At 43.0% G+C, this 27,700-nt stretch overlaps 1 pseudogene; it reads left to right on the top strand.

The window, feature by feature from the left end:
• Nucleotides 1–27,700, top strand: LOC124036548 (annotated as a pseudogene).

The raw sequence follows: 27,700 nt of genomic DNA, 5'->3' as shown, positions 1-27,700 counted from the left end.
TATCAAGTATCTACAATGACAACAATGTGAGTGAAATATTGTGTCAGTGGATGTGACCGTTCCCGTGTTTGAAATCGAGCGTAGCCTAGGTTAACGTTAGCTAGCTAGGTAGCTAAAGTAGCTAGCATAGCTTGCTAAAAAGCCAAAACGGTTGCTTGTTACGTAGTTGGCTTATTCAGTCTTCTCTCGTTGGAGAGGGGTGTATGAGTACGTCCAATACTGGGCGATTCATGGTTTGCTGTCAGTATTCGGTCAACTCAAAGCTAATCAACTCCTCCATGTTAGAAAGTGGAACCAAAGATACTGATCCTACACGTGCAACAAAAAGGTTCACGACCTCCTTGTATCAAAAGTCTGCTTCCTGTCATTGCTTGACTTGAGGTTTGTTTAGCGGTCTTATTTGGAGGTATTGTATAGCTAACTACACACTAAGTTAGGAAGTTTGAGCTGGCTGCAGTTGTTAGGATTGTTATGAGGTAAGGCAGCCGGGAGAGGTTTTTTTATCACGCCCTGTCTTGGACAATCCTCTTATAACGCTACAAGGTCAGTCCTTGTTGATGTCTCAGCTAAGCTTCTTCTTCCTGACAGAGGAGTTTAGCTTGACAACAATATGCCTGCCCTGTGCCTGGATATCACATATGTTGTTAATACCTGTGATTGATTCCGACCTAATGTTTAAATGGCTATAGCTTATTTCGAAATACACTGAACAAAAATATAAACGCAACATGCAACCATTTCAAATAGTTACAGTTCATCTAAGGAATCATAAATTAATTACGGGCTAATCTATGGATTTCACATGACTGGGAATACAGATATGCATCTGTTGGTCACAGATATCTTCTTTTTTTAAAGTAGGGGAGTGGATCAGAAAACCAGTCAGTATCTGGTTTGACCATTTGCCTCATGCAGCGTGACACATCCCAGCATTTGCCTCATGCAGCGCGACAGATCTCCTTCGCATAGAGTTGATCAGGCTGTTGATTGTGGCCTGTGGAATGTTGTCCCACTCCTCTTTAATGGCTGTGCGAAGTTCCTAGATAATGTCTGGAAGTAGAACACGCTGTCATACACATCAATCTAGAGTATCGTCTACATGATCAATGGGTGACATGTCTGGTGAGTATGGCCATGAACTGGGACATTTTCAGTTTCCAGGAATTGTGTACAGATCCTTGCAACATGGGGCATTATCATGCTGAAACATGAGGTGATAGCGGTGGATGAGTGGCACCACAATGGCCCTCAGGATCTTGTCACAGTATCTCTGTGCATTCTAATTGCCATCAATAAAATGCATTTGTGTTCGTTGTCTTTAGCTTATGCCTGCCCATACCATAATCCCACCGCCACCATGGGGAACTCTGTTCACAATGTTGACCTTAGCAAACATCTTGCCCACATGATGTCATACATAATGTCTGCTATTTGCCCAGTACAGTTGAAACTGGGATTTACAAGGCCGAACTGCAGTCAGGTCAAGATACTAGTAAGGACGTCCAGCACGCAGCTGAGCTACCCTGAGACAGTTTGTGCAGAAATTATTTGGTTGTGCAAACACACAGTTTCATCAGCTGTCCAAGTGGCTGGTCTCAGATGTTAGAGGTCGTGGGCTGGCGTGAGACATCTGTGGCATTGTGCTCTGTGACACAACTGCACATTTTAGGGTGGTATTTTATTGTCAACAGCACAAGGTGCACCTGTGTAATGAACATGCTGTTTAATCAGCTTGTTGATATCCCATACCTGTCATGTGGATGGATTATCTTGGCAAAGGAGAAATGCTCACTAACAGGTGCACAATATTTATGAGAAATAAGCTTTGTGCGTATGGAACATTTCTGAGTTCTTCTATCACCTCATGAAATATGGGACTAACACTTTACATGGTGTGTTTTATATTTTTGTTTAGTATAGAAGGCACTGGTTGATTCTATTCAACTGTTCTAGCTAATATCCAGAGCTTGCAAGGTAACTCTATTTGCTACAATTAGATTGTTATGAAAGCCTTATTCTAGCCTACTTGTTATATAGGCTAGGCTTATAGGCTTATTTCATTCATCTGTCCCCTATGTCCAACATTGTGTATGTTGATCCTTTTGAAACTCATCGTTTGTCCTTCTTCCCAGGATGGCACAGTTGGGTGCCATAGCCTCAATAATCTGTGCAATTGAGGTGCAGCTCTCTTCTCTTCTGTGCACAAGATTGAAGAGGGACACACTGGAGTTTACTACAGGTCAGTTAGATATTAGGCTAGTCATTGTTATGTCTACTGTGAGGCTTACTGTCTATTAATGCATTTTGGTTTCTGGAGGCATGCATCAGTTCACCTTGCAGTGCACAGCACACATACTTCATACCAGTGCTAAACTAAGATGATATCTGTAGTGTGATATAGAAACAGGGCTAAGATTATTTTGTGTTGAACTTAAGATCAGTCCAGCAAATTCTCCAGTCTCCTCTCACATTTACAACTAACATTTGCAATTGTGGTTGCATACTACATCAGAACAATTTTTATTGACATTTTTGTCTGATGTGATTCTTTTCATTTCCTTGTGATGTGATCATGTGTGTGTTCCACAGAGGAGGAGCTCTCCTGACCACCACCAGTAGCCCTGGCTTCCACCTCATGATGCCCTTCATCACTCATTTCAAGTCTGTGCAGGTGAGACAACAGACCCTTCTCGGGAACAGGCCCTCGGCATGGCTGGTCTGACTGGGAGTGAGGCGTTTAGGTTCAAATGTAGTTGTACAAAGACTGAGGCTGGACTTCAAAGTTTATGCTAAGTAGTGTCTTTGTGTGTTTGTTTACAAACATCGCCCAAGCCCACACACTTTTTCTGAAAGTGACAGTATACATGTGAGGGAAGTTTACATGTAGGTTTTTATACTGTGCCCAAGACCAGTCTGTGAAGTTATTTGACCTTGGAAAAGGAACTACTGTGTAAATAATACAATGAGGGTTTTATTCAAATTGAGCCCTGTGGAAGTAATGGCTTTTTGAATGTTGAATGCCTTTCTTTATTTCTATCTTTGTAGACCACTCTACAGACAGATGAAGTGAAGAATGTACCGTGTGGAACAGGGTAGGGTTGTCTGTCTATCTCTTCCCAAAATAAACTTGATGGATGCAAAACAATACCGGCTACTTTTATCTCCATTCTTGTGGATTTATTGCATATATGTGTTGTTACACATTCTGTTTTTATTTATTTCAGTGGTGGAGTGATGATTTACTTTGACCGGATAGAAGTGGTGAACTACCTCGTACCCTCAGCAGGTAAAGTCATTTGCCAATAAATCAAAAGGTGGAGCAGATTTTTAAAAAATAAAATAAAACAGTTTTATTTCAATTTTACTATGTGCTCAAGTTTAATCTCTCTCACCACAACTCAAAACTGATCTTATTTTTATTTTTTATTTAACTAGGCAAGTCGGTTAAGAACAAATTCTTATTTACAATGACGGCCTACACTGGCCAAACCCTGATGATGGTGGGCCAATTGTGCGCTGCCCTATGGGACTCCCAATCAATAGCAAATCAATAGCAGAATGAGGTGTGACTGATGATGAGATGCAGGTGTGCGTAAAGATGGGTTGCCAGGACCGGTGGTTAGTGAGCGCCGGAGATGGGGAACTGTCACGTCTACTCCCGCTCCACGTCTCCGGCGCTCAACGTCGCCGGTCTACTTACCACCAGTCCTGGCAGCTTCTCCGGACCGCACACTTCCCAGTCCACCAGGTACTGGAGCCGACCCCCACGGTGTTGTTAGTCCAGGAGTGATTTGAGGGCATAGACGGGGCTCCCCTCAATGTCCAAGGGAGACCGAGGGGTGTCGTGGGGGATGTCATCAGCCAGGGGACTAGGAGCCTGAGGAGGGAAACATGAAAAGATGGTGAGATCCGGTAGTTAGATGGGAGTAGTAATCTAAGTTACCTCATTGACCCTTCCGAGGACCTTGAACAGCCCCACAAACTGGGGACTCCACTTCTTACAGGGTAGGCAGAGCGGAAGGTTCCTGGTGGAGAGCCAGACGTAATCACCAGGATGGAACACGGGAGCCTCACTGCGGTGGCGATCCGCTTCTCCATGAAGGCCTTCATACACATGATGTGAATTGGGGGCCATGATAGGAGACGATATCCTCCAGAAGGCCATAGTGCCGGAAGACCTGCTGGAACAGTGCCTCAGCGACCTGGAGAGCGGTAGGGAGACCAGAGAGAGGGATAAAACGGCATGATTTGAAGAATCTGTCCACAACCACCAAAATGGGAGTGAAACCATCAGCGGAGGGGAGATCAGTGACAAAATCAATGGACAGACGAGACCAGGGATGCTGAGGCACAGGAGAGGGAAGGAACTTTCCTGCTGGAGTGTGTCGGGAAGATTTAGATTGAGTACATACTGAACATGAGTTGACATAGTGTGCAATATCCTGGGCCAAAGTGAGTCACCAGTATTTCTCAGAAAGGGATTGAGTGGTGCGGGTGATACCTGGATGTCCAGCGGCGAGGGATTTTTATTTTGTAAACCTTTATTTAACCAGGCAAGTCAGTTAAGAACACACCGTTGAAGCTGGTGCCCCTCCTAGCCGCAATGGGGATAGAGCCCTAACTGTCTCCGATGGCGTCGCTCAGATGCGGGGAGGTGTGTGGCCCCTACCTCCATGGTTTCAGGCTCTTGACAGTCAACGAAGGAGGGAGAGAGGCGATTGGGGTGCCGACGCTCCCGAAGAAGGTTATCCAGACGGATGGCCATCGAGATGAGTGTGTCCAAGGTTAGATTGTCGGCACACCAACTCCGTCTGGACCTCTTCGCGCAATCCTCTTCTGAATAGATTGAGGAGCCATGGATGCTGCCACTGTCCGAAAGATAAGTGCCTACTCCGCCGTGGTCTGGCCATTCTGCTGTAGATGCTCACCCCCCCTCTCTGCCCTCCGGTGGATGGTCGAAGACCCCCCTGAACAGAGCCATGAACCCCACCCATAGGAACCCAGCTCCGCCTCTCTCCCAGAAGGCCGTAGCCCACTCCAATGCCTGTTTGGTCAGCGGGGAAATAACCGTGGCAACCTTGGACCTCTCTGTGGTGGGGGCTCCCATCTGATGAGTGAAAGAGGGAGCACTGTAGCAGGAAGCCACGGCATTTGGAAGGAGTCCCGTCATATTTGTCCGGGAGGGACAAACAGACATCGCTGACCTGGGCGGACGGTTGGATGGGCTGGGGTGCTCACTGGGTTGATGCCCTCGGGAAATTTAGAGACGTTGAAGAACGCGGAAGGCCTCATCCATAGGCATCCCCAGATGTGCCAGCTGGTCGTAGTGTTGGCGACGTGGTTGTCCCTGTTCGTTGACCATCTGGGACAAGTCCTGATTAACTGCTGCTTCCATTCAGTGAGGCAGTGTTCGGTAACGTCGACACGGAGTCAGCAAGCAGGGGCAGTTAGTGAGTTTAATATTAAAGAACATAGAACGATACAAAACAAGAGATGTCTCTCAAGGAAACATAACTGATGAGGGGGGGGCGAGAGAACCAAGGCCTATCTATCGGCATTCGAAGCTGGCGTCGATAACTAAATTTTGACATAAATGCAGATAGCTTCTGTTTTTGTGTCCATTTTACAATTTTAATTGAAAACGATCACAGTAAGGTCCTTAATTGTTACCAGAAATGATTTGATTTTGAGATATAACTCTTCATTGAAATTTTAACTGTTTTAGTCAAATAAAACAACTCTTTAGTGAATCACTTTTTCTGTTAGTGAAATAGGGCTTTGCTGTATACCGTATTTGACTATATAGCTGTATTGATGCGCGGACCAGTTTGGGTTTTTACTTTACCTTCTATAACGGTATTTGAATGTTTGGCTTGTTAAATGTGATACGCTGTGTGTAAAGTCCATTTCTATAGTTTACTCCGCTACTTGAGTCATCGCTCTCTCTCCACGCCGCTTTCCACACAGACTTAGTCCCACCCGGTCACTCAAGGAGCGCATTTATTGTTGCTTATCCATGAGACACTTTCGTTCAGTCTGCATGGTCAATGCAGACAGATGGTCTTTATGTAGGCTACTTTGACATCTAATTTGCCCAGAAAAGGACAACATAATTTAATTGTGTAGCTAGGTATACTATCATTCATTCATGGTTCATTGGATCTCTGGAAGTTTAGAAGTAGTTACCATTAATCCTATAACTAGGATGCCAAGTTCATTATATTAATACACTTTTACCTTTTGGCTATTGCCTTGTATATGATGATGGTTGGTTGATTTAAAAATGTAATCTACAAGTTATTAATATGTTGGATTCTCGTCTCCATCTCAACCAAATATCAGAGTTGAAGAATAGGACTAAATCAAACTTTATTTGAAGTGCATTTAAAATTGGATTTGATTTAGTGCTATTCTTTAACTTAGATTTTTGGTTGAGATTCAGAAGTGACATATTGGATATTGAATTGTGAACGCAACCAAATATCAACATTTGAAGTGGATATACTGTATCTTCTGCTCGGATAGTATATACATACTGTATATTATGAATAATGTGTGTGTATACAAGACAATATCCCAAAGTAAAAGTTTATTTTTAATATCATGAATTTGGCATCCTATTCATAGGGCTAATAGTGACTACTTTAAAATTCCAAAGGTCGAATCAACCATGGACAAATGAAAATGCACTAGGGATGTGACAAATGGACAATTCTTCTTAACATTTTAACGGCCATTTTTTTTCCCATTAAAAAGATACGAACATTTCACAAAATTCCACGTGAATTCACAATGCCGCTGCAAGAAACGGTTTGGGTCTAATGGTGCGTCCCTTTCAGATGGTTAAGCATTGCACCTATACTACCATTACTGTACCTCAATTCCACCTCGCAAAGTTTGCATTTAACTTCTTAGTGTTGCCATAAGGACTTCGCTGCTGTCGCTTGCCTTTCTCTGACATTTTTTCAAAGTTAACGACAATGAAGTAGGAATCGATTAATTAGACTCAGTATTTTTGCAACAGAAAGAAACTAGCTCGCTAGGGACGGAGAGAGAGAGGGGAGCGGCACAGTATAGGCAGGTCGACCACCAGGCAGGCAGTCAGAACTGTACACTAGGTTTATCTAGCAGCAATCAAAAGCTGTATCTTGCAATTTCTTGGCTTGAAATGTCTCACAACACCATAATGACAAAGCAAAAACAGGTTTGAGAATATTTTGCAAATTTATTTTAAAAATTAAATTTAAAATATCACATTTTCATAAGTATTCAGGCCCTTTACTGAGTACTTTGTTGAAGCACCTTTGGCAGCGATTACAGCCTCAATTCTTCTTGAGTATGATGCTACAAGCTTGGCACACCTGTATTTGTGGAGTTTCTCCCCTTCTCTGCAGATCCTCTTGCTCAAGCGCTGTAAGGTTGGATGGGGAGCATCGTTGCACGGTTATTTTCAGGTCTCCAGAGATGTTCGATCGGGTTCAAGCCGGGCTCTGGCTGGGCCACTCAAGGACATTGAGACTTGTCCCGAACCCACTCCTGCATTGTTTTGGCTGTGTACTTAAGGTGTGTGCTCTGGAGCAGGTTTTCATCAAGGATCTCTCTCTACTTTGCTCCGTTGAATTTTCCCTCAATCCTGACTAGTCTCCCAGTCCTTGCTGCTGAAAAACATCCCACAGTATGATGCTGCCACCACCATACTTCACCATAGGGATCGTGCCAGGTTCCTTCCAGGCATGACATTTGGCATTCAGGCCAAAGAGTTTATTCATGGTTTAATTAGACCAAAGAATCGTGTTTCTCATGGTCAGAGAGTCCTGTCATGTGCCTTTTACTGAGGAGTGGCTTCCGTCTGGCCACTCAACCATAAAGGCCTGATTGGTGGAGTGCTGCAGAGATTGTTGTCCTTCTGGAAGTTTCTCCCATTTCCACAGAGGAACTCTGGAGCTCTGTCAGAGTGACCATCGGGTTCTTGGTCACCTCACTGACCAAGGCCTTTCTCCCCAGTTCGCTCAGTTTGTCCGGGCGGCCAGCTCTAGGCAGAGTCTTGATGGTTCCAAACTTCTTCCATTTAAGAATGATGGAGGCCACTGTGTTCTTGGGGACCTTCAATGCTGCAGAAATGTTTTGTACCCTTCCCCAGATCTGTACTTCGACACAATCCTGTCTCAGAGCTCTACTGACATCCTCGTGGCTTGTTTTTCTTTTCACTGACATGCACTGTCAATTTTGGGACCTTTTATATAGACAGGTGTGGGCCTTTCCAAATCATTTCCAATCAATTGAATTTACCACAGATGGACTACAAACAAGTTGTGGAAACATTTCAAGGATGATCAATGGAAACAGGATGCACCTGAGTTTCATAGCAAAGGTTCTGTATACGTATGTAAATAAGGTATTTCTGTTTTTTATTTTTCATACATTTGCAAACATTTCTAAAAACCTTGTTTTGTTTCGTCAATATGGGGTATTGTGTGTAGATTGATTGATTTGAATTTGTTTCATATAATCCATATTGGAATAAGGCTAATGAAATAAAATGTGGACAAAGTCAAGGGGTCTGAATACTTTCCAAATACACTTGGACTCATTGTACATTTTGTGTAGAATCTTACATAAGCCGTAGGCAATGTGGACTGCAGACGGTTGGTGAATTCTCTGTGCATACTGTTTTCTGTGGTTCAAAAAGGAGAGTAAATAACACCTGACATTACTTCACAGAACTAGACACCTGTATTCAGTTGATGTGAGTTTGCTGAGCAACTATCTAATTTACCCCTGTTACAGCCGCTATGTACATCCAAAAACATCTAAATTAAAATGTACAAGCTCATCGGGACCTCTAATGTATGGAGGTGCCGAATAGGAATTTCGAGTCTCATAGCAAAGGGTCTGAAAACGTATGAAATAAGGTTTTGCAAAAATGTCTAAACCTGTTTTAGCGCTGTCATTATGGGGTGTTGTGTGTAGATTGATGAGGGTAAAAAATTATTTTATCTATTTTAGAATAAGGCTGTAACGTAACAACATGTTGAAAAAGCGAAGGGATCTTAATACTTTCCGATTGCACTGTATATACATCAGCATGATCAGATACCATTATGCTCCCAATTATGCATGAGAGGGTGGAGGAGCGGAAAGTGCTAGAAATGAGGAAATAGTCAATCTTAGAATAAACATGTGGGGTGGAGTAAAAGTGTGTAGCCTCTTGTTGGTTTGAATGTTCTCTACACGTCAACCAAACAGGCTCTGTAAGGCTCTATCTAATACCCCAACTGACCTACATGGGTGGGAAAGAGATGGGATACTGCGGTCCAGAATGGGATCAAGAACCTGATTTTAAAGACTCCTCCGATTTTGAATGGGAAAGTCACTCATCCCAGCCAGTCTGCATTCTAGGTCCCCCCAAAAATAAGGATCATCTATATGGGGGCATGTATACTCAGTTTATTAGGTACACCCATCTAGTACCGAGTTGGACCCACCAGCCTGAATTCTTTGGGCCATGGAAATGTTGCTGAATTGGTATCAAGAGACGTAACGCAAACAGGAACCTGTTGTCCGGTGTTGGTGATCACATGCCCACTGGAGCCGCTTCTTCTTGTTTTTAGCTGATTGGGTGGAACCCAGTGTGGTCAAATCTGCTGCAATAGCCCATCCGTGACAAGGACTGACAAGTTGTGCATTCCGAGATGCCGTTCTGCACACCACTGTTGCACTGCACCATTATTTGTCTGTTTGTGGGCCCGCCTGTTAGCTTACACAATTCTTGCCATTCTCCGGCTGGATGTTTTTTGTCGCGCCATTCTCGGTAAACCTTTAGACACTGTTGTGCGTGAAAAGCCCAGGATGCCGGACGTTTCTGAGATACTGAAGCCGGCGAGCCTGGCACCGGCGATAATACAATGCTCAAAGTCACTTCGGTCACTAGTTTTGCCCATTCTAACTTTCAGTCAAACAGTAACGGAATGCCTGTATGCCTGTTGGTCTGCTTTATACAGCAAGCCACGGCCACGTGACCCACTGTCTGTAGGAGAATACCATTTTCGTGAAGGGTACCTAATAAATATTGTGTACCTAATAAATATTAGCCAGAAATAAAGGATGTCCCTCAACACTGGTTGAAATGAGATGAAAGGGGGTACTGGATGATTACTTTTTTCAAATCCAATGTATTTTACACGTTGATTCCACGTCACAAAACGTTGACAAATTATGTTGAAACAGCGTTTATTCAAACACTGTGTACACAGTGGGTTATTTACGGTAGCCACTATTACTTACTTAATGTAGCCACACTTCTTTCTCTGCTCTCTGCCGTGTATGATATAATGAGGAACTTCACAGCAACTCTTTGTTCTCTCCTCTACAGTGTATGATATAGTGAAGAACTTCACAGCGGATTACGACAAGGCCCTAATATTCAATAAGGTTCACCATGAGCTCAACCAGTTCTGCAGCGTCCATTCTCTTCAGGAGGTCTACATCGGCTTGTTCGGTAAGTGTAAACTATAGGCAGTTCTAGAATATTTGTTAAAGGGGTTTAAAGGGTGTTTCTCAATATGCATACTACCATGCTCTAAGTGCATTCTCCGAGGACATTCTGTTGAGTTACTTGTGAGGACGAGGTTGTGGAGAACGCATAAAACATTTAATTTGAGAAGCACTCACACTCCCCTACTGTATTACCTCACGCTGCATCTCCCCAATGTTATCCAAGGTAGATGTAAATTATTTGTGGGTAGCTAGCTAACAATTCTTTGTGGGTCGCTAGCCAGTTAGCCCTATTGACTTACCCATTCACTGAACCTTCCTTCTTCTAGACAGGACAATGGCAATAGAGACAAAATGAGATATACACAAAGCAAACATTTTACTTCATAATTATCAGCTAGATATGTGAATCTGAATAATGTCACTAACTAGATAGTATAACAGTCAAAAATGATCTAAAACCAATGGTATCCAAGGCAGCTGTCAATTCTTCATGGGTAGCTAGGTAACAATTCTTCCTGGCTATCTGGCTAGCTAACAGTAGTACATTTACATTTAAGTCATTTAGCAGACGCTCTTATCCAGAGCGACTTACAAATTGGTGCATTCACCTTATGACATCCAGTAGCTAGCCAGTTAGCTCTGTTATGGATTTACAACCTACACATGCTATAGTGGGTATCACAAATGGCAGCCTCTGTCTCCATGGTATATCCTCTAACCCTGTTGTGTGTGTGTGTGTGTCCTCAGACCAGATAGATGAGAACCTGAAGCTGACCTTACAAGAAGATCTGACCAGCATGGCTCCTGGACTGATCATACAGGTACTGAAACTGACTGGGAGAGAGAGACATGGGAGGCGTGAGGGAGAGACATGGGAGGCGTGAGGGAGAGACATGGGAGGCGTGAGGGAGAGACATGGGAGGCGTGAGGGAGAGACATGGGAGGCGTGAGGGAGAGACATGGGAGGCGTGAGGGAGAGACATGGGAGGCGTGAGGGAGAGACATGGGAGGCGTGAGGGAGAGACATGGGAGGCAGGAGAAACTAGTCTTAGGGAATTCTTGCATACCAGTACAAATATTGTTAATTAATCCATGTTTATTTAAATATATTTATAGTGCCTTCAGAAAGTATTCACCACCTTGACTTTTTTCCACATTTTGTTGTTACAAGGTGTGATTAAAATATTTCATTGTAATTTTGTCAACAATCTACACAAAATACACTCAAAAATTCTAACATTTGTCAAATATAAATTCTTCAAGCTCTGTTAAGTTATTTGCTGATCATTGCTAGACAGCCATTTTCAAGTCTTGCCATAAATCCTCAAGCTGATTTTAAGTCAAAACAGTAACTAGGCCACTCAAGAACATTCAACATGGTCTTGGTAAGCAACTACAGTGTATATTTGGCCTTGTAATTTAGGTTATTGTTCAGCTGAAAAGTGAATTTGTCTCCCAGTGGCGGTTGGAAAGCAGACTGAACCAGGTTTTCCTCACGGATTTTACCTGTGCTTAGCTCTATTCCATTTCTTTTTACCTTAAAAAAACACCCTAGTCCCTGCCGATGACCAGCAAAACCATAGCATGATGCAGCCACCACCATAGTTGAAAATACGAAGCGTGGGACTCAGTGATGTGTTGTGTTGGATTTACCCGAAACATACAGCTTTGTGTTCAAGACATAATGTTCATTTCTTTGCCACATATTTTGAAGGTTTACTTTAGTGCCTTATTGCAAACAGGATGCATGTTTTGTAATATTTGTATTCTGTACAGGCTTCCTTCTTTTCACTCTGTCATTAAGGTTAGTATTGTGAAATAACTACAATGTTGTTGAGCCATCCTCAGTTTTCTCCTGTCACAGCCATTAAACTCTAACTGTTTTAAAGTAACCATTGGCCTCATTGTGAAATCCCTGAGCGGTTTCCTTCCTCTCCGGCAACTGAGTTAGGAAGGGCGCCTGTGTCTTTGAAGTGACTATTGATACACCATCCAAAGTGTAATTAATAACTTCACCATGCTTAAAGGGATATTCAATGTCTGTTTTTATTTTTATTTTTACCCATCTACCAATAGATGACCTTCTTTGCAAGGCATTGGAAAATCTCCCTGTTCTTTGTAGTTGAATTCACTGCTCGACTGAGGCCACACAACATTTTATCTGAAATTTAGCCATGCCAAAAATCTGATATTGTGATGATGAATGTCAGGTGATGAGTGGGCTGCAACAAGCTCCTGTATGGACTGTAAAGGAGTGTTTTTTTTTTCTGGATCAAAAAGGGGCTTAGGTGGTGGGTGTACCGGGGGGGCGTGGCAGGGTCAGCCCACTGGCACAGCTTAATTTCAGAAAACTCTAGAGGCCCACATTTTGGCGGTGTAGAGAAAGGTTTACATTTTCAAGCCACTTTTGTGCAATTCTTCAAATTTCTCCATGCAGCTGTGAAACATTTTTGCAGTTTTATAGCAAATCTTGTGCAATCCTGCACATTTTGCCATGCAGCTGAGAGAAAATGTTGTTGTCGTGTCTTTGGCATCATTAAAAGTGAAGAATATTATTTTATCAAATCAATTCTCTGTAATTATTATTTGTGATTAAACTAATCATGTAAATGTAATTAACTAGGAAGTCGGGGCACCAAAGAAAATCTTCAGAACAAAGTTATAATTTTCCGAATATAACTCTTCAGATATTTTAATATCTGATCAATTAATCTTCTATTAATTCATTATTCTTTACTTCACGTCAGTCTCATTCCAAATGTCGTAAATTGTTGGTTATCTGCACAAACCCAGCCTTTACTATGAATCATTCATACACCAATTAGCATAACCATTTATTTACTAACTATCTAAATAATCACAGAAATGCATAAACAAACAGATATATTACTAACAAATGATAGGAAGATTCCTTAGTGGGCTAAGCCGATATGACGGCTTGGTGGATAAAGAGAAGTGGGTGTGGACTGAGAGCGGGAAAGACAAAAGGATCACTACACACAGTTGATAACTATATTAATTGAAATGCTAATCCTTTGCACATGAACACTCCCTAATTCGGGAATAATTCAAATCAAATTTATTTATATAGCCCTTCGTACATCAGCTGATATCTCAAAGTGCTGTACAGAAACCCAGCCTAAAACCCCAAACGGCAAACAATGCAGGTGTAAAAGCACGGTGGCTAGGAAAAACTCCCTAGAAAGGCCAAAACCTAGGAAGAAACCTAGAGAGGAACCAGGCTATGTGGGGTGGCCAGTCCTCTTCTGGCTGTGCGGGGTAGAGATTATAACAGAACATGACCAAGATGTTCAAATGTTCATAAATGACCAGCATGGTTGAATAATAATAAGGCAGAACAGTTGAAACTGGAGCAGCAGCACAGTCAGGTGGACTGTAATTGAAATCAATATATATTTACGCCTATGTGTCGTGATCTCTATTGAAATCCGGTCTGTCTGCTGTAAAGTTCATCCGAGTCTCTCTTTCCCTGAAGATCAAAGTCTTTCGTGGTTAGAATGGATACTTCAGAGTACCATTTAGAAATGTTCTCATAGAATATATATTTCGGCGGATGTCGGTATTCACATCCCAGGTTTACATAATTTCTAGCTGCAGACTAGTAATTAGTATCTAAGATTTGCTCTTATTCTGTAGGGATCGATAGTCTCAGATGAACCATTTCTAGCCGTGTAGCCAATGCTCCACGGGGTATGGTTAGGAATTCAATAACTATTCGCAATCACATCTTACGCTGTGGGTTTGCTTAGTCTTGGTACTCAAACCTGTGCCACCTCAGCTTGCACCGAGGTATGCGTGGTCTGAAGATGATTTCCTCTGGAGGGGGTTTTATTCGTAACGATAGGAAAGGGTTGTTCCATGATGCCAGATCATGTCTGTGCTCACGGGGCAGGCCAATGACTTAGTTAAACATTAAATGGAATACAATTCTCTCCCGTTAAAGGTTTAACATCACATCATTTCACAAATAGTTTCATCTTTACTCATTCATTTTATACAAGAATTTGATGCAAATATCTTAACTGAGGAACCTGTATAAACAGAGTTAGGGTAATGTGGCTATATTGTTTTTCATGAGGTCACAAACATGAAATAAAACGGACAGTGTCGTAGCTGGCTTCTCCACCGACCGTTTAAACAATATCCAAAATATGGATATTGTTCAGTTCTCAAATTCTGTGATGTAGTAGAAGTTCTACTGTGAAACCCTCTCTCTCCATACTGCGTGGCCAGGAGGAGAGAGTCTCCGCCAGGAATTTACGACCTGAGATAACAGAGCCTGGGTGTAGGAGAAAGTGAGAGAGGGGTAAGCCAGATCTATACCTAGAAAGGGCCACATCATGACTCTGTTTTAGAGAAGGTTTCCTGCAATTCTAATCATTTTGCAATGGCTAATTTGCTCAAACACAATAACAAAATATATTCTTCTAAATTCATTGTTTTGGGAATTTACCATTCTCCCTGACTGTCTAATTTTCATTTTGGGAATTTTTTGTTGTCAGACTAATTAAGAAAAATGTTACATTTGTCACATCCATAGTTGCAATTTCTGGACTGGAGAACCATGGGAAAATACAGGCAGACAAAAAGGAGAGCGAGATTCTGGCAGACGCGGAGAGAAATAATAATTTCCTTCCCCAACTCTGCTCATTCCTGTAAAGCATTTGATTTTACTATTTTCTCTCTATTCTTGTTAGAGCTAAGATGCTTTCAGTCTTTTCTTTCTATTCCTGTAGAGCTGAGATGTTTGGTTTTGTTGCTCATTTGAGGCTCAAGCTAAAAAGTAAAAATAAGGGTTAATGTCCCACTGGGTAAAAAAAACTCAGCTGGTTGTTCCCATAAATCCTCTAGAAGAAACTACAATAACAACTGTAGGTTCTACCAGGAAATAATAACACTACAGTACAGTTCACTTTAGAGGGAGTTTGGGGAGGACGATTGTGTTCGTTTTTACAAGGCTGTCTCCCAAATGGCACCCTATGTATTCCCTTCAAAGGTAGTGCACTACAATGGCAATATAGTGCCAATTGGAACTTAGCCTAGATGATCATCTGGTAATGATAATTCATCTTATTACCACAGTAAAAGAATGTTTGATATAATCTCAAGTCTCCCCTCTTTTTCATACTTGTGGTTTGGCAATCGTTACCACAGGCGGTCCGGGTCACGAAGCCCAACATCCCTGAGAGCATTCGCAGGAACTATGAGATGATGTGAGTAGAACATTTGGCTGTAGAACACTGAAACTTTCCATGTTCCCTGAACCCCCAACCCCTGCTGTGTGTTCTTTATATGGGTCGTTCTACAGAAGCGGTAAAAATTGGGGGTTGGAAAGAATATTTCTCCCAAACTTTCAGCACACGTCTTCCAACATATGTCTGGTAGACATACACTCAGCGGCCTGTTTAAATGTTTATTATGTACACCCATCTAGTACCGGATCGGACCCCCCCTTTGCCTCCAGAACAGCGTGAATTTTTCGGGGCATGGATTCTACAAGTTTGAAACGTTCCACAGGGGTGTTGGTACATGCTGACGCGATGGCATCACACAGTTGCTTCAGATTTGACGGCATAACACCACTGCCATCAGCCTGTACCGTTGACACCATGCAGGATGGGTCCATGGACGGCCAACTGCATGATGCAACATGAGACAGAATTCATCGAACCTGGCAATGTTTTTCCACTTCTCAATTGTCCAGTGTAGGTGATTGCGTGCCCACTGGAGACTTCTCGATAAGAGTGGAACCCGGTGTGGGCGTCTGCTGCAATAGCCGATCCGTGACAAGGATCGACGAGTTGTGTGTTCCGAGATGCCGTTCTGCACACCACTGTTGTACTGTGCCTTTATTTGTGTGTTTGTGGCCCGTGTGTATACTACTCACACACTGTTTGTATTGCATATTTAAATATTTACCTGAATTCCCAACCTTAAATTGTATTTGCATACAATTTTTTTGTTTTTACCTGATTTTTAAAACCTTTAAATTGAATTTAGAGAAATATATACTTTTCTCTGGAAAATGTTCAATGTTGATTGTATGAATCTAAAACTTGTTGATAGATGTTTAAATTTTCACTTTACCAATCTTTATTTTGACAAAATAACAAGCGTTTCGGTGTCGTGTCAATCATAGAGATAAATAAATGATTCTAGATGGAAACAACTAATTTTGGTATAGACATTATCATTGAGCGCTTCCACCATTTAAAAGTAGTCAACCGGGTGGGGATTCCTATGGGTGGAGGAAATGTTCCCTCTAAGCTGTGTGCAGCTCCCCTCGGACTGCCACTCAGAAGAAATATGAGCCCTGAAGGACAAGTAGATAAATAGGTTAATGTCAAGCTCTGCATGTTTTTTTTCCCCAAAAGTCTCATGGAATGTAAGGCATTTAACACCACACATTGGCTGCTACTGTAGGCTGAATGACGAAGGCCTTGAGGCCGATACGTAAAGCTTATTAAAGATCATTGATACTATCAAGAGCAGTGTGCAGGTTCCTTCTCGTTTTTATCACCTTATCCAACTGTTACCATGCACCTGCAAAAAAGGTAGCTCAGATGTGCGAGTGCCTTATCAATTTTGAGCTGTTAAAATGTTATGGGATGCATTTTTCTCCATTGTTTCTGATGGTAGGCCACTCTGGTAGGCATATATTATGAGCACTTTTCCACTTTTCCACTACCCACATGGTAGTCCTCTACACAATTCTGAACTTACAGCTTTGTGGCAACAGTTTGGGGAAGCCCTTTTCCTGTTTCAGTATGCCAATGCCCCCGTGCACAAAGTGAGATTCATACAGAAGTGGTTTGTCGAGATCGGTGTGGAAGAACTTGACTGGCCTGCACAGAGACCTGATCTCAACCCCATCGAACACCTTTGGGAAGAATTGGAACGCCGACTGAGGGCCAGGCCTTATCGCCCAACCTCACTAATGCTCTTGTGGTTGAATGGAAGCAAGTCCCTGCAGCAATGTTCCAACATCTAGTGGAAAGCCTTCCCTGAAGAGTGGAGGCTGTTATAGCAACAGTGGGACCAACTCCATATTAATGCCCATGAATTTGGAATGAGGTGTTTGAGGAGCATGTCCACATACTTTTGTACTATTTGTAGGGTGGTAGCTTAAGGCACATTCTACAATCTTTTAGCGTGTGTTTTTGTAGTGATGTCAAAAGTGGTGCAGCATTTTTCAGAGAAAGATGTTTAAACTACCAATTAGATCAGTATCTTTCAGTGTAATAACAGAACTCAGTATGTTCTATTGAAATAAGTGTTAAGAACATTATACAAATCATTTATTGCTAAAGTTTAGTAGTCATGGTTTGGGACAGCCACCTTTCAATTGAAATAGATGTATGAACAATACCTTTGTACTATATTAATTTAACAATATGTTTGTTATTGCCTTGCATTAGAACATATGCATTTTATAGGTTTTTGGGGGGGGGGGGTGAGACAGCAATTTACACCACTTCTGTAGAATCACCCATATATGTTCTCCCCGGACCTAGGCTATGTCACAAATTGCACCGTATTCCCTAAATAGTGCACTACTTTTGACCAGTGCACTACATAGGGAGTAGGGATGCAGACCCAAAGTAAGTGGAACTGTCTCTGCTGGTTCATCTTTCTGTCTGCTCACCACTTACATCTGGAAGACTTTAGTGATGGAATGTTTGATGCTGTTTATTCATGGTGTTGAGTTAACATGTTGTTGCACAAAAGTCACCATACTTATCACTAAAGAAGGTTAGGATATTTCCTAGGATAGGATATTCTAGGAAATTATAGAACCACTGCATGTTGTGGGACTGGAGAAAGATGTTAACCGGCTGTTGGCACGCGCTGTAATCTCTGTTTGTGTGTGGGTTTAGGGAGGCCGAGAAGACAAAGCTGCTGATTTCTGCTCAGACTCAGAAGGTGGTGGAGAAGGAGGCGGAGACAGAGCGAAAGAGGGCTGTGATTGGTGAGTCATGGGTGACACTAACGCACTATAACCTTATATTTACACTGACAAGATATTAAACTGACAATTACAATAACACTGACATTTTATAAACAAATTATAATTATTAACAGGGATTCAGACAGTTTTCTCGCTAAAATCCCAGAAGGTTAATTTCCTGTCTCCATGTGCTCTACAGAGGCAGAGAAGGTGGCTCAAGTGGCGGAAATCAAGTTTAGCCAGAAAGTCATGGAGAAAGAAACAGAGAAAACGATCTCTGAAATTGAAGGTGTGTATATCTGGCAAAATTATAGTACCTGTAAATTTATCATTAGGCCACTGGCCAGTGAAATAGTGTGCTTATACAACGGGGGTTTTAGGATGCTCTACATTGTTGTCCTTGGCTCTGGCTCTGAGTCATGATGGTAGAAAAAGCAGTTCCTCGAGGACTGACTGACTGACTGAGTGTGGAAGCTCAGAGCTTAGGTGAAATACATTTAAACAGGGTTTCTTATACTATGGGTCGGGACCCAAAGTGGGACCTGGGCATGTAAAAGGTGGGTCGTGAGTTAGGAGAATACATCTATAATTACACAATAGTTCTTCTTAATTTTTTATTTTTATTTCACCTTTATTTAAACAGGTACGCTAGTTGAGAACAAGTTCTCATTTACAACTGAGACCTGTCCTAGATAAAGCAAAGCAGTTCGACACATGGAATAAACAAACATAGTCAATAATACAGTAGAAAAAGTCTATATACAGTGTGTGCAAATGAGGTAGGATAATGGGGGTGAGGCAATATATAGGCTATGGTGACAAAGTAATTACAATATAGCAATTAAACACTGGAGTGGTAGATGTGCAGAAGATGAATGTGCAAGTACAGATACTGGGGTACAAAGTAGATAAATAAAGTATGGGGATGAGGTAGTTGGATGGGCTATTTACAGGTGCAGCGATCTGTGAGCTGCCCTGACAGCTGGTGCTTAAAGCTTGTGAGGGAGATATGAGTCTCCAGCTTCAGTCATTTTTTTCAGTTCATTCCAGTCATTGGCAGCAGAGAACTGGAAGGAAAGGCAGCCAAAGGAAGAACTGGCTATGGGGGTGACCAGTGAGATATACCTGCTGGAGTGCGTGCTACGGGTGGGTGCTGCTATGGTGACCAGTGAGCAGAGATAAGGCGGGGCTTTACCTAGCAGAGACGACCTGAGATGACCTAGAACCAGTAGGTTTGGCGACGAGTATGAAGCGAGGGCCAGAGGAGTCTGGAAGGAGAGTTTACAGTTTAACCAGACACCTCGGTATTTGTAGTTGTCCACATATTCTAAGTCAGAACCATCCAGAGTAGTGATGCTGGACGTGCGGGCAGCGATCGGTTGAAGAGCATGCATTTAGTTTTACTTGCATTTAAGAGCAGTTGGAGGCCACAGAAGGAGAGTTAATTATATGGCATTGAAGCTCGTCTGGAGGTTAGTTAACACAGTGTCCAAAGAAGGGCCAGAGGTATACAGAATGGTGTCGTCTGTGTAGAGGTGGATCAGAGAATCACCAGCAGCAAGAGCGACATCATTGATGTATACAAAGAAGAGAGTTTAACCCTGTGGAACCCCCATAGACTGCCAGAGGTCCGGACAACAGGCCCTCCGATTTGACACACTGAACTCTATCTGAGAAGTAGTTGGTGAACCAGGCGAGGCAGTCATTTGAGAAACCAAGGCTGTTGATTCTGCCAATAAGAATGTGATGATTGACGGAGTTGAAAGCCTTGGCCAGGTCGACGATTACGGCTGCACAGTAATGTCTCTTATCGATGGCAGTTATGATATCATTTAGGACCTTGAGTGTGGCTAAGGTGCACCCATGACCAGCTCTGATACCAGATTGCATAACGGAGAAGGTACGGTGGGATTCGAAATGGTCGGTGATCTGTTTGTTAACTTGGCTTTCGAAGACCTTAGAAAGACAGGATTGGATAGATATAGGTCTGTAGCAGTTTGGGTCTAGAGTGTCTCCCCCTTCGAAGAGGGGGATGACCGCAGCTGCTTCCCAATCTTTGGGAATCTCAGACGATACGAAAGAGAGGTTGAACAGACTAGTAATAGGGGTTGCAACAATTTCGACAGATCATTTTAGAAGGAGAGGGTGCAGATTGTCTAGCCCGGCTGATTTGTAGGGGTCCAGATTTTGCAGCTCTTTCAGAACATCAGCTATCTGGATTTGGGTGAAGGAGAAATGGGGAGGCTTGGGCGAGTTGCTGTGGAGCAGGCAGGGCTGTTGATTGGGTAGGTGTAGCCAGGTGGAAAGCATGGCCAGCCGTAGAAAAATGCTTATTCTCAATTATAGTGAATTTATCAGTGGTGACAGTGTTTCCTAGCCTCAGTGCAGTGGGCAGCTGGGAGGAGGTGCTTTTATTCTCCATAGACTTTACAATGTCACACAACTTTTTTGAGTTTGTGCTACAGGATACAAATGTCTGCTTCTAAAAGCTAGCCTTAGCTTTCCAACTGCCTGTTTATATTGGTTCCTAACTTCCCTGAAAAGTTGCATATCACGGGGGCAATTCGATGCTAATGCAGAACGCCACAGGATGTTTTCGTGCTGGTCAAGGGCACTCAGGTCTGGAGAGAACCAAAGGCTATATCTGTTCCTGGTTCAACATTTTTTGAATGGGGCATGCTTATTTAAGATGGTGAGGAAGGCACTTTTAAAGAATAACCAGGCATCCTCTACTGACAGGGTGAGGTCAATATCCTTCCAGGATACCCGGGCCAGGTCGATTAGAAAGGCCTGCTCGCTGAAGTGTTTTAGGGAGCGTTTGACAGTGGTGAGAGGTGTTCGTTTGACTGTAGACCCATTACGGATGCAGGAAATGAGGCAGTGATCGCTGAGATCTTGGTTGAAAACAGCAGAGGTTTCTTTGGAGGGCAAGTGAGGGTGCCCGTGTTTCAGGATTTGGGGTTGTACCTGGTGGGTTCATTTATCATTTGTGTGAGATTGAGGGCATCAAGCTTAGATTGTAGGATGGCTGGAGTGTTAACTGATGAAAAGCATGCCCAAAGTAAACTGCCTGCTACTCAGGCCCAGAAGCTAGCATATGCATATACAGTGGGGCAAAAAAAGTATTTAGTCAGCCACCAATTGTGCAAGTTCTCCCACTTAAAAAGATGAGGCTCTCACAGACCTGTAACTAATTCTTTAAGAGGCTCCTCTGTCCTCCACTCGTTACCTGTATTAATGGCACCTGTTTGAACTTGTTATCAGTATAAAAGACACCTGTCCACAACCTCAAACGGTCACAATCCAAACTCCACTATGGCCAAGACCAAAGAGCTGTCAAAGGACACCAGAAACAAAATTGTAGACCTGCACCAGGCTGGGAAGACTGAATCTGAAATAGGTACATTTACATTTACATTTAAGTCATTTAGGTAAGCAGCTTGGTTTGAAGAAATCAACTGTGGGAGCAATTATTAAGAAATGGAAGACATACAAGACCACTTAAAATCTCCCTCAATCTGGGGCTCCACGCAAGATTTCACCCCGTGGGGTCAAAATGATTTACATTTACATTTAAGTCATTTAGCAGACGCTCTTATCCAGCGACTTACAAATTGGTGCATTCACCTTATGACATCCAGTGGAACAGTCACTTTACAATAGTGCATCTAAATCTTAAAGGGGGGGGGGTGAGAGGGATTACTTATCCTATCCTAGGTATTCCTTCAAGAGGTGGGGTTTCAGGTGTCTCCGGAAGGTGGTGATTGACTCCACTGTCCTGGCGTCGTGAGGGAGTTTGTTCCACCATTGGGGGGGCCAGAGCAGCGAACAGTTTTGACTGGGCTGAGCGGGAGCTGTACTTCCTCAGTGGTAGGGAGGCGAGCAGGCCAGAGGTGGATGAACGCAGTGCCCTTGTTTAGGTGTAGGGCCTGATCAGAGCCTGGAGGTACTGAGGTGCCGTTCCCCTCACAGCTCCGTAGGCAAGCACCATGGTCACAAGAACGGTGAGCAAAAATTCCAGAACCACACCGGGGGACCTAGTGAATGACCTGCAGAGAGCTGGGACCAAAGTAACAAAACCTACCATCAGCAAGGGCATTGAAGATGAAACGTGGCTGGGTCTTTCAGCATGACAATGATCCCAAACACACCGCCTGGGCAACGAAGGAGTGGCTTCGTAAGAAGCATTTCAAGGTCCTGGAGTGGCCTAGCCAGTCTCCAGATCTCAACCCCATAGAAAATCTTTGGAGGGAGTTGAAAGTCTGTGTCGCCCAGCAACAGCCCCAAAACATCACTGCTCTAGAGGAGATCTGCATGGAGGAATGGGCCAAAATACCAGCAACAGTGTGTGAAAACCTTGTGAAGACTTACAGAAAATGTTTGACCTCTGTCATTGCCAACAAAGGGTATATAACAAAGTATTGAGATTAAACTTTTGTTATTGACCAAATACTTATTTTCCACCATAATTTGCAAATTAATTCATTAAAAATCCTACAACATGATTTTCTGGACATTTTTTCCCTCATTTTGTCTGTCATAGTTTAAGTGTACCGATGATGAAAATAACAGGACTCTCTCATCTTTTTAAGTGGGAGAACTTGCACAATTGGTGGCTGACTAAATACTTTTTTGCCCCACTGTAATTGGTAGATTTGGATAGAAACCACTCAAGTTTCTGTGAGTATAACAGAACTGAAATGGCAGGTGAAACCCAGAGGACAAACCACCCCCTACCACTGATTTCGTACCCGATTGCAGTTCCTAGGGCTTCCACTAGATGTCAACAGTCTAGAGTGTCAGGCTGGTTTTTGGAAAAATGAGGGAGAAGAAGTAGTTTTTCTAAGGGCTCCCATTTTGGCTGTAGTTCTTCCATGCGTATGGCCAAGAGAGCGCGTTCTTTTTGTTTATCTCCGGTAAAGAAAATAATGATTCTCAGTCTTAAATTTGACTGTTTATTTGCATATTAGGGTACCTAAGGATGGATTATTAACATTGATTGACTTGTTTGGATAAGTTTATTGGTAATGTTTGGGATTCATTTTGTATGCATTTTGTCCAATGGAAACCGAGTGGATTATTGACAGAAGAGCTCCATCTAAACTGAGTTTTTATGGATATAAAGAAGAAATTTATCGAACAAAAGGACCATTTTTAATGTAACTGAGACCTTTTGGAGTGCCAACAGAACAAGATCTTCAAAGTAAGGCATATATTATATCGCTATTTCTGACTTTCGTGTCTGAACTCCCTGGTTGAAAATGATTTGTTATGCATTTGTGTGCTGGACGCTGTCCTCAGATAATCGCATGGTTTGCTTTTGCTGTAAAGCCTTTTTGAAATCTGACATCTTGGCTGGATTAACAACAAGTTAAGCTTTATTTTGATTTATTGCACTTGTGATTTCATGAAAGTTTAGGTCACTTAGCAGCACGAGCTATGAAGATAGATGGGGGGCAATCAATTCACATATGGTGTCCAGGGCACAGTTGGGGGCAGAGGGTGGTCTATAGCAAGCAGCAATGGTGAGAGATTTGTTTCTGGAAAGGTGGATTTTTAAAAGTAGAAGCTCAAATTGTTTGGGCACAAATCTCGATAGCCTGTGGAGTTCTGTCTTACTCTCTCTGCAGTAGATTGCAACACCGCCCCCTTTGGCAGTTCTATCTTGTCGGGAAATATTACAGTTAGGGATGGAAATTTCAGGGTTTTTGGTGGTCTTCCTAAACCAGGATTCAGACACGGCTAGGCCATCCGGGTTGGCAGAGTGTGCTAAAGCAGTGAATAAAGCAAACTTAGAGCGGAGGCTTCTAATGTTAACATGCATGAAACCACGGCTTTTACGGTTACAGAAGTCAACAGATGAGAGCACCTGGGGAGTAGGAGTGGAGCTAGTCACTGCAGGGCCTGGATTAACCTCTACATCACCAGAGGAACAGAGGAGGAGTAGGATAAGGGTACGGCTAAGGGCTATCAGAACTGGCCGTCTAGTACATTCGGAACAGAGAGTAAAAGGAGCAGGTTTCTGGGGACATTGGAGGTAAACCTAGGCATTGAGTAATGATGAGAGAGATATTGTCTCTAGAGACATTTAAACCAGGTGATGTCACCGCATATGTGGGAGGTGGAACTACATGGTTGGTTAAGGCATATTGAGCAGGGCTAGAGGCTCTACAGTGAAATACGACAGTAATCACTAACCAGGACAGTAATGGACAAGGCATGTTAATATTAGGGAGAGGCATGCGTAGCCGAGTGAGCATAGGGGTCTAGTGAGTGGTTGGGCTGACTGGAGACACGGCGATTCAGACAGCTAGCAGGCCGGGGCTAGCAGAAGGACCTTAGAGGGACGTCGCGACGGAGGAAAGTCTGTTTTAGCCTCCTCGTGCGGTGACGTTGATAGACCAGTCGTGATAGGGTTCCGAGTAGTAGAGGGGTCCAAGTCCAATTGGCAAAATAAGTATAGTGGCGAAAAAATTGGCCTATGGATCTATTCAGCTAACAGTCCAATATGCTCTAGACAGCTAGCGGGCCGCGGCTAACAGATAGGCATTCGGGGATGTCGTAACGTAGGGGCAGTTGAGTACTTCCTCGAGCAGGTTACATCGGTAGTCCAGTCGTGAAGGATCGGTGGGGTTCCGTGCCCCGTACCGGCAGTGGAAGGGGTCCGGGTATTGTAGCCCAGGATTGGCTGATGGGCCTCTTCAGCTAGCTGGGAGAATGGGCCTAGCATGGGCTAGCTCCAGGCTAATTGGTGCTTGATTCGGGACAGACGTTAGCCAGGAATTGTCACTCGGATTGCAGCTAGCTAGCTGCTATGATCTAGGTGAAAAGGTTCAGAGCTTGCGGTAGGAATCCGGGGATATGGAGAGAAAATTGGTCCGGTTTTGAGTCGCGTTGTACAAACTGGCGAGAGTTTTCCGAGCTAAAGGTTAGCTGATGACCGCTAGTAGCTAGTGAGCTGGCTAGTTTATGTTGGGGGATTCGGTTCGAGGTAAATAAAAATACTTTAGAAAAAACAGATCCACACCACATTGGCTGAAGTGGGTTGCAGGAGAGTATTTTGAAGTTGAGGTTTAGAAAAATATAAAAAAGATATGCGAAGAAAAAAGATATACATGGGACACGACAAGACGAAGGACAAAGACGTCTGACTGCTACGCCATCTTGGAATGAGGACAATTTGGGTCATGGTAGGACGGTCAATTGCTCATTGGGTCTCGAGCTGAAAAAGTTTAAGAACCCCTGAATTGAGACATATTCCTGCTCCCTCCTGTCTCCTCAGACAGTTTCCATTTGAACTAGTGTTGGCATTTCCCAAAGCCCAAGGGATTCTTCTTTTCTACATTTGTTTTCTACACTTTATAGCCCTGCTGATGCCTCTTCTCTGACCCACTCCTCTTTGTCTCTGACCTCTAACCCCTGGGTTGCAGACAGAGCTTTCCTGGCCAAGATGAGAGCCAGGGCCGATGCAGAGTTCTACACAGCACAAAGAGCTGCTGAGGCCAATAAGGTGAGAGGAGCATATTGAGAGGAGACAGAAGGTTCCCCTTGGCCCTAACCCTTCCATGTTTGCAGATCTGAAGGGTCTACATAATCCCACTATATTGCTTCCTCCATGCAGATCTACAAATATCCGAGGGTTAGAGCCAAGGGAAGGTAGAAGGGAGTGAATTGGGAGCAGCTGGAACAGTCAGAGAGAACCCACTGCCCCTCAGGCTACAATCTAACATCACACTACAGCCAGGAATCCATCAATGCCCTGTCTCGCCCCTCTTTCTCTCACTCTGCCCCCTCTTCCTCTCTCTCCCCCTCTCCTCTCTCTTTCCCCTCATCTTTCCTTTTCCTATCTCTCTCTGCCTCCCAGTTGAAGCTGACGCCAGAGTACCTGCAGCTGATGAAGTTCCAGGCCATAGCAGCTAACAGTAAGATCTACTTTGGCAGTGAGATCCCCCAGATGTTTGTTGACTCTGGGCCAGGCACATCTAAGGCCTCAGCTGCCATGGACGTCCTAGCTGAACAGATCCTGGACCTGGACTGATGGAGAGGAGAGACCCATTCTAGGGCTGGAGCTGGGCCAAGGCCAGGCACAAAGTGGGGTGGTAGAGGAGCCTTGGGTTTTGTTTTTGTTTTTATGAATCCCAAATGGCACCTTATTCCCTATATAGTGTACTACTATAGTGCACTACTATCCATAGGGCTCCTGTCAAAAATAGTGCACTATATAGGGAATAAAGTGCCATTTGGGATGCAAACCTGGACCAGGAGGCTTTATTAGCTCAACAACAGACTCTCCTGAGAAGACCGTAGGCGAAACAGAGATATTGAATGTAACAGCGTAATGTGGTTTGTTTCTGTTGACTGAATTATCACTTTTTGTGTTGTATTGTTTTTCTAATTTCCTCTTGCACCAGGGACATTTAAACATTAACTGAACTTATGCAAGTGTGTGATGTATGTTTTTTTTCCATTGTTACTTCATTTGCTAGCGTTTTCTTGTATTTTCTAATGATGGTCGTCTTTTATGTGTTGCATAGCTCATAATAAGTGTAAGAGATGTGTACAGAGAGACAGTTGTGTGTGATTCATTATTTTATCACTAAAATGTTGGGATTGCCTTGTTTCTTCATACAGACCGCTCTCCCATAAGAATTGTCTTACTATCTTTACTATCTTGCCAGGGTCTTATCACAACAACAGATGTAACAGATCTTGACTAAACACATAATTGTGCATTTTGTCTCTCATGTACATTATCTCTTGTATAGAGTTGTCACAGTGTGATTTCTTGACAGAAAAACAAACAAAAGCTAATTACTTTATTGGAAGGATTTGGTAATGGATTCAATGGTATAATGATCTCAATGGGGTTGTAAATGAAAGATGCAGCATCAGATTTTTTAACTCTGCATTTCACTCACTGGTACCCTCAGTGTTGGAGACAGAGCTCATTTGGGGTTAATCATTTGTATGTTTTTCACCAGTGCTTAACTAAACTTGTTTGTGAGGCATTTGATTCTTGTACTGTGTATCTATAAAACTGTTCTCTTAATGTAACTCTGGTTTGCTCTGCGTTAGCTGTGCGAGTGACTACCTGTATAAACTGTTTTAGACTCGCTCAGGTTGACTTGACTGATTACTTGAAGGGAACTGTTTTTGCACTCTCACTGATATTAAATTGTGAATGAGCAATCCATAATTTTGTCATTTATACAATAAAATTAGTTTTCCTTTGTA

This window comes from Oncorhynchus gorbuscha, linkage group LG05 (genome assembly GCF_021184085.1).
Source record: "Oncorhynchus gorbuscha isolate QuinsamMale2020 ecotype Even-year linkage group LG05, OgorEven_v1.0, whole genome shotgun sequence".
Lineage (NCBI taxonomy): Eukaryota > Metazoa > Chordata > Actinopteri > Salmoniformes > Salmonidae > Oncorhynchus > Oncorhynchus gorbuscha.
This window is presented reverse-complemented; position numbering and strand designations above follow the sequence as displayed.